The 8,687-nt window shown below is 35.1% G+C and overlaps 1 long non-coding RNA gene across 1 annotated transcript; it reads left to right on the top strand.

Moving 5' to 3' along the window:
* Positions 1 to 7,101: 7,101 nt before the first annotated feature.
* On the top strand, positions 7,102 to 8,462 carry LOC128237313 (uncharacterized). The gene is made up of 2 exons (XR_008261572.1): positions 7,102 to 7,801; positions 7,990 to 8,462. It is a non-coding gene; the product is annotated as an uncharacterized LOC128237313 (long non-coding RNA).
* The last annotated feature ends 225 nt before the right edge of the window (positions 8,463 to 8,687 follow it).

The raw sequence follows: 8,687 nt of genomic DNA on the forward strand, positions 1-8,687 counted from the left end.
GGGAAAGTTACAGCCCGGACACGACAACCTATACTCTATGTCCTTATATGCAGGACTCCATTGTGAATAAACACTATGTGTGACCTTGACCTTTGAGGCAGGGACACGGGTCTTGCACGCGACACGTCGTCTTGGTATGTGGAACACATGTGGCAAGTTATTTTAAAATCTGTCCATACAAGAGAAAGTTACAGCCCGGACACGACAACCTATACTCTATGTCCTTATATGCAGCACTCCATTGTGAATAAACACTAAGTGTGACCTTGACCTTTGAGGTAGGGGCACGGGTCTTGCAGGCAACACGTCGTCTTCGTATGTGGAACACATGTGGCAAGTTATTTTAAAATCTGTCCATACAAGAGAAAGTTACAGCCTGGACACGACAACCTATATTCTATGTCCTTATATGCAGCACTCCATTGTGAATAAACACTAAGTGTGACCTTGACCTTTGAGGTAGGGACACGGGTCTTGCACACGACACGTCTTCTTGGTATGTGGAACACATGTGGCAAGTTATCTTAAAATCTGTCCATACAAGAGAAAGTTACAGCCTGGACACGACAACCTATACTTTATGTCCTTATATGCAGCACTCCATTGTGAATAAACACTAAGTGTGACCTTGACTTTTGAGGTAGGGACACGGGTCTTGCACACGACACTTTGTCTTGGTATGTGGAACACATGTGGCAAGTTATTTTAAAATCTGTCCATACAAGGGAAAGTTACAGCCCGGACACGACAACCTATACTCTATGTCCTTATATGCAGCACTCCATTGGGCCTAAAAAAAAAAATTGTTTGGTTAGGGTTACATCCTTAAAAAAAATAGGTAGGGTAGGTAGGCTTTTTTTTAATTTATTTATTTTTTTATTAGGTTTTATATAAGAATATAATTTTCATCATTGGGGAATGGTGTTAAACCTATCTTCTGTACAAGCATTTAAGGTTTAAACTTAATATTAAAAAGCAATTAAAAAAAAAACGAGTTTTTTTTTTTTTTTTTTTTTTTTTAGTTTTTCATTTTTTTTTCAAACTGACTATAAAAACGGTAGGGTCGGCGCCTATTCCGTAGGTAGGGTCGGGTAACCCGAACCAAATGTTGTTGTTTTTTAGGCCTTGTGAATAAACACTAAGTGTGACCTTGACCTTTGAGGTAGGGACACGGGTCTTGCAGGCAACACGTCGTCTTGGTATGTGGTACACATGTGGCAAGTTATTTTAAAATCTGTCCTTACAAGAGAAAGTTACAGCCCGAAGACGACAACCTATACTCTATGTCCTTATATGCAGCACTCCATTGTGAATAAACACTAAGTGTGACCTTGACCTTTGAGGTAGGGACACGAGTCTTGCACGCCACACGTCGTCTTGGTATGTGGAACACATGTGGCATTAAGTTATTTTAAAATCTGTGCATACAAGGGAAAGTTACAGAGCCGGCCGGACGGACGGACGGTGCGATTTTAATATGCCCACCTTTGGGGGCTTAAAAATAATTACATAACAAGAGATGTTTGTCAAACATTATGCCCCCTGAGCGCCAAGTTGCCAGAAATATTTGGACAATTGAATGAAATATGCATGGACTGAAATGACAGCTGATTTGTCATTGGATGCATATGAGGCAGGTCATCTACTGGTCATACCTAATCTTCATGTCAAGTTTGATGACCATAGGTCCGGGAATTGTTGAGTTATCACTCGGACAAGCTTTGGTCTTCCAACAGACCGACCGACATGTGCAAAGCAATTATATAACCCCTCTGCTTCGAAGGGGGGCATAATTAAACTAGATGTTCACTGAAAACTGATACTTCAACTCATGCATTTAGTGACATATAAATTTCTACTGTCTACTATATAAGAAAATAAAATATGGACAATCAGAAAACCTTTTTTCAGCTTACAGTCACACTGACCTTGACCTTTGACCCACTGACCTCAAAATCAATAGGGTTCATCTGCTGGTCATGACCAATAAGCCTACCTAGTATGAGGTCCCTGGGTCAAAGCGTTCTCAAGTTATTGATCGGAAACCGTTTTTCATGTTAAGGTCACACTGACCTTGACCTTTGACCTCAAAATCAATAGGGTTCATCTGCTGGTCATGACCAATACACCTACCAAGTATGAGGTTCCTGGGTCAAAGCGTTCTCAAGTTATTGATCGGAAACCGTTTTTCATGTAAAGGTCACACTGACCTTGACCTTTGACCCACTGACCTCAAAATCAATAGGGTTCATCTGCTGGTCATGACCAATAAGCCTACCTAGTATGAGGTCCCTGGGTCAAAGCGATTTCAAGTTATTGATCGGAAACCGTTTTTCATGTTAAGGTCACACTGACCTTGACCTTTGACCCACTGACCTCAAAATCAATAGGGTTCATCTGCTGGTCATGACCAATACACCTACCAAGTATGAGGTTCCTGGGTCAAAGCGTTCTCAAGTTATTGATCGGAAACCGTTTTTCATGTAAAGGTCACACTGACCTTGACCTTTGACCCACTGACCTCAAAATCAATAGGGTTCATCTGCTGGTGATGACCAATACACATACCAAGTATGAGGTCCCTCGGTCAAAGCGTTCTCAAGTTATTGATCGGAAACCATTTGGTATTCCGACCGACCGACCGACAGACAGACAGACCGACCGACCGACCGACCGACCGACCGACCGACCGACATGTGCAAAACAATATACCCCACTTTTTTCAAAAGGGGGCATAATTAAAAAATATTACTTGCATTATGATTTGTCCCCTGTGCACCCTTTCCATTATTTAACAAAATATTAAACATGTATGAATTCTAGTACTTTATATTACCATTGATGATATTTTCTTATTTTTAGACGCAATCGATGTGAAGAATAAATGTTATATATGTGATTGTTTGCTGTAAGATGTTCTCTTAGCCACTATTTTCCATTTGCATCATTACATGCTGTTGAATTTTGAGGAAATTGTTGTGAAAAATGTGATACTGAAGAATTTTGAGGAATACACTCTATCATATACACAGAAATGTAAGTTGAACACAAATCATTATTTTATTAACATGAAAGTGAATAATAATGCATATTATATTCGGTTGGCCTTCAATACGTGTCCCCTGTGCACCGAAAAATAGTTTAATTTTGAAATGAAAAATTTGGCAATTTTAAGTTACAATACATTCTTGAAATTTGGTGTGTGGTCTATAAAGATGCATAAGGTGAGGTTAATGTAGATTTTTCCCTTATTTGTTTCTTGTTTAAATTACTTTGAGAGGTAACAATTTATTTTTGGTTTCAAATTTAGACAAAATGTGCTGATTTTTTTATTTTTCTTAAACAACTGAGTTATTATGCACATGACTACACATAGGTACCAATTCCTGATTATATAATTCAGAAAAAGCATATGATTTATGCAAGGTTCCTGTCATAAGACACTTTTTTAAATCAACCATATTGTAAGAAATGTTCGCAATATTTGGATTTAAGGTCAAAATATTTTTTTATTTGTATTTCCTGATACTTTCCCAAAGTTGTTTCGGTGTAATTTGAAGTATTTACTTTCATGTGAATTAGGTGACAATCATGAAAACTGGGTTTAAATTTTCAACCCCTTTGCCTCATCATTTTGAAAACCACCCAAACATAACACTGTCCTTGAAATAAAAATGTAAGATAATTGAAGCAATCAACAATGTTATGGAAGGGATTATCCGCCAGTTCACTCATTATGCTTTATGACATTCCAATTTCCGTTTTACTTTTGCGATAGTGAATTTGATGTTAGATTTTGGTTATTTTCAAGACTTAGTGTATTTCGTATCTTTATAATTATAAACGTATTTTGAAATTATCTTTGTTATATGTTAATTTTATTTTTATACACGTTTTTGTTGTTTCATTCTGAAAATTGATAAGATTTCCCTTAAAATATATTTAATACATTTTAATTCAAAATCAAACATTAAAATCAACATTAGGTATTCAGTTTATGGAGGCTACCAAATATGTGTTAATTCATTTGTAATAAAATGTTCAACACTTAATAAAAAAAATGGAAACATCATTCGCAGTATAAAATGCTGTTTAACATTGACACATTTAAACAAAATCGTCTGCATTACAATGTTGACGTTATCAAAAAATGAAACGGGGAACCAATTTTTGTAGTGCGTTTTCTTACGACAGAGGTCACTGTTTAATACTAACTGATCCCTTTTGGTGTGGACGTCAAAATCACCTCATGGAAAAGATTCAATCAAACCTTGTCAAACCTTGCCTGAAGTTGAAGAAAACAACAACAACAAGAAAGCTGTTACTACAACAACAACGAAGGTAACACGACAAAGAATCAAGTGTTTATTGTTGATATTTATTTATTGTTGAAATATATTTGTTATATCTGTTATTGGACGCCAATACTTTTAATAAGAGTTCTTGCCGCCCTCAGTTATGCGAACGTGTATTCGGACGTAGGGTTCGGACAGCATTTTTTTCTTGAAAATAATCGGGCTTAATTCATTATTATTTTAATACCATCCCTTTATGTTTACTGCCTGTAATTGGGATTTATTACTCTTATTGTAAAATTTCCAGAGTTTTGATGGAATTTATTGGTAAAAGCTTAGACAATCTTGACATGTTTACTTGTTGCGGAAAGGCTGCTTTTAAAATCATGACATTTGATAGTTTGGTTACAGTTTGACCAGTCGGAATATAAATCTGAATGCATCTTATGCTCTGCCAATGTTAAAAGCTGTTTCTTACTGATTTGGGTCGAATTTTGAAAACTTGACTTTATTGTCTATGTTTTATTATTTATTTATTCTAATAAAAATAAATATTACTCATGTTACCCGTGCCCCGTCTCTTAGTATTCATAAGGAAGATTACGGTTTTTTGTTTACACTTTATTTAAACTCCAAAGGTTTGACTTTGACAAAATCCTAAAATATACAAAATAATCCAATTAACTTCTTAATACTGGAAAGGTAATAAATTACACAATTCAGATAATATGAATAATTATCTAATACATCAAGCACGAGATAAATTCAAATGCATTTACAATACATCTCCAATAAAACAAAGTACTGTAAAGCAAAAACTTACCGGGCAGTGGAATAAAAATATGGAAAAGTTATGTTTGAGATGTTGACACCTCAAAACCTGACTCGAAAGTGATTTGTGAAAATAAGAGCGGGAAATATGCAAAAATGTTAGTGTCTTTTAATAAAAATAAATAAGTTGAAAAACCAGTTCTTGTAAACACATACCCATGAAGACAGTGGACAGCACAATACATATACAACACAACTGACCACGTAGTCACACTTGAGTTCACATTTAAAGTAAACATGCTCTTTTCCTTAAGGGATTAACTTAATAAAATATGAATATGAAACCTAGGTAACACTCACATCCTTTTGATCAAAAGGCTAACATGCTACTGATCGTAACATATAATTCTATAAAAGCAATCTTTTAAGTCAATGCAAAACTAACCTAGGAAACAGTCCGTATCAACTTTTATTTTTGAAAGGTAAAAGCGTTTATAACGGGTTAAGGAAAATGTGCTTTTCAGAGTTTATTCCTGTCATTTGGAATTCGCAAATTTGGTGAGGTACTTTATATCACTGGCATAAAGACAAGTTTGCAAAAATGTGCACAATTTAAGATAAAAAATATTTTTTTGTCAACTTGCCGATCTGTGAGAGTGCAGCTTTAAGTTTAATCATGCTAGTACATTTTACATATCAGCTTCCATGTTATGTTTTGGCCCTTTTGTTATCTATAACATCTTGTGAACTCAAAACTAAAACGTTTTAGAAAATGATATATATTTTTCTAATCAGAGTTGAAACACTTAACAGTTTTATAAATATAGAATCTATTACAATACAAAGCCAAATTCATGAGCGAACACACTCACAGATGAAAGATTTGTCAGAATTTTTCTTTTGTCAAATATTCTAAACAATTTGGTATCTACTCACTTTTGGCATAAAAACTTGCCTACAAATACCTTTTATTAATATTTTCAATCTACTTATAACTGCAGATCATTATGGGAAGGTGTTGGGCATTAAATGCGTTCTTCATCTTAAAGATCAAGGTTACACTAAGCGATGAATATGACTTCAGGGACATATGAAATGTCAGTTAATAGACTGGCCTGATTAAAATTTAAAATTTTATTACCATTCTCACCTTTCCTACTTCCAAAAATTATATCAGCGATAAGTTGATATTGAGTGGGGGAGGGGGTGGACGTATGGTTATGTTGGGGAAAAACATCCAGTGTTGGATGCAATGTATTTTATATGAATATTTTTATTACTGTCAGACATGAGTCAACAGAGAGCACTTGAACTCCTACGACAGGCAGCTGCTGCCTTGGAGAGGGGGAATTCTACTACTTCTTCTACTTCTAATACTGATACTGCCACAACTGCTAACACTAGCCAGTCAGCCACCTCCACTTCAAGGACTATGGCAGCAGTAAGGAACATATTTGCTCCCTACCAGCCTTACAGCGCCAACAGAACAGGGGCTCGTGGCAGACGTTTTAATCCTACTCAAGCACGTAGTTTCTGGACACACAGATTTTGTGTTCTTGGGAAGACTTCAGATGTAAGTTTATTATCCATTTGATCTGTTTTCTTAAAATTTCTTACTTTGTACACTGAATTTGGAGCATCAAAATTGATTTATTGATTCCATGAACATTGCAGTATGGCCATTGGTTGGTCTGTCGGCTGCGGCGTTGTCATCCATAGTTGGTATCACGCATTTCGTTTCCGACTGATTACTTAAGAACCCTTGGGTTCTCAGACCTTATTGTTCATGGTCAGTAGATGACCCCTATTGATTTTGGGATCACTAGGCACCTTGATTTGTAGTTGAAAATGGTTTCAGCTCAATAACTTGGGCCTAGGATCCTTAAACTCAGTAGGCATATTGGTCATGGTCTGTAAATGATCCATAGAACCCTTTGGCCTAGATCCCTTGAACTTGGCAGGCTTATTGGTTATTGACAAATCAATAGATGTTCCACACAGATTTTGGGTCACAAGGTCAAGGTCACAGTGACTTTGTAGTAAAAAACAATTGTGGTTTGATCCTCAAACTTCATTTTTGACCCATATTGTTTCTGGGGTTTGTTAGTAAAGGTTTCAGTGATTTTTTGTTGGAAAATGCAGGTGATAGAAGTGTTCATCTAGTTAACCCTTTACTTCATAGATACGCAATTTTACTTATCTATCCATAGCTTCATAGATACGGATCTTAACGTTTTATCCATAGCTTCATAGATACGTAATCCTACGTATTCGTAATGTAGGGGCATTTATTTTCATACCTGATGCTTGTTTATGCGCTATAAATTCATATTCATGAAGTATAAACATCGATAAATACAATGCACTAAAAAAAACACTATGTTACTATTTAAAGAATTTCGGAAAATCGCAAAATAAGGTCACTGGTATCAAAGATGCGTAAAACGTTGACTGCGCAGGTTTGTGGGCATTCCTGTCTCGTTTTCCTCGTGGAAATTTACACAATACTGCAAGTTATAATTAACTACCAATAATACAACTATATTTTATTGATCACGCGCCTGACGTCACAGGTCATGGTTCGAAAACGTGTCAAAATGTCGGCCATGTTGGATAAACAAAAAATCATCTGGCTTGTATAAACAAAGGCCATAAATCATTATATGGGACATATGTGTCACTTCTGTTTCGCTAATCCGGTCATAAAAATGCGCATCTGCTTCTACAAATTGAAAGTAAGTACAAATGTGTTATAAAATAATGACTATCCCTATTGTTAAACTTTGACATGACCCAATTTAACATCGATCAGCTGTTGAAACACGTGTTTTCGAATACACAAGAATGCAATGTAGAGCTAATTTCTGCCCTTGTTAACTTCAGTTTAAAACAACATTCCTGAATGATGTCATTTATATTTCAGTGTTTGCCTGACGAATCGGAACATTCTGGCTTCAATTAAAATGAGTTTGAGACATTGAGTACGACGTCGAGAATTCAGACCTCGGCGTCACGCACACAAGGATACGAGAAATGAGGATTTTTAAAATCAAACCCAAATGACAATACATGGACATGCAATAAACGATATAAATTTAGTAAACAATAACATGCAGGCCTCATTTAGTAGTTGAATAATAACTTTATTTGTTCATTGTAGTGTTAAATAACCGAAAGTTATACGTACTGTGACTGTTGATCAACTTTTTTTTTTCTTTTGTATCATATATATAAATATACCGTGCTTCTTTGTTGTGAACTATTTTTTAATTCTGTCCATCTTTGTTTCAATTCAGGTTGCATTAAATGAATTATAAAAATATGTTGTTTATATAATATTTCGTGTTATGTTTGATAAATAAAAGTGTAATAAAAATTAATTTTCATCAAATTTGACATATTTTTCTGTTTGTTTATGAATATCATGCGGAAATAATTTAGATAACAAAATAAAATTTATATGACTGGATTGGAAATTTAATTCTCTATAAACTTTACATTGATGACTTATTGATTAAACCAAAAGAAATACTAAGAAAATAGGTTTGTAATACATTAGGGTTAAAATTCCAATAATATCAATAATCTCCTATGAAGTAGGGGTACTGATATGAACTGATA

Source organism: Mya arenaria, chromosome 6 (genome assembly GCF_026914265.1).
Source record: "Mya arenaria isolate MELC-2E11 chromosome 6, ASM2691426v1".
Lineage (NCBI taxonomy): Eukaryota > Metazoa > Mollusca > Bivalvia > Myida > Myidae > Mya > Mya arenaria.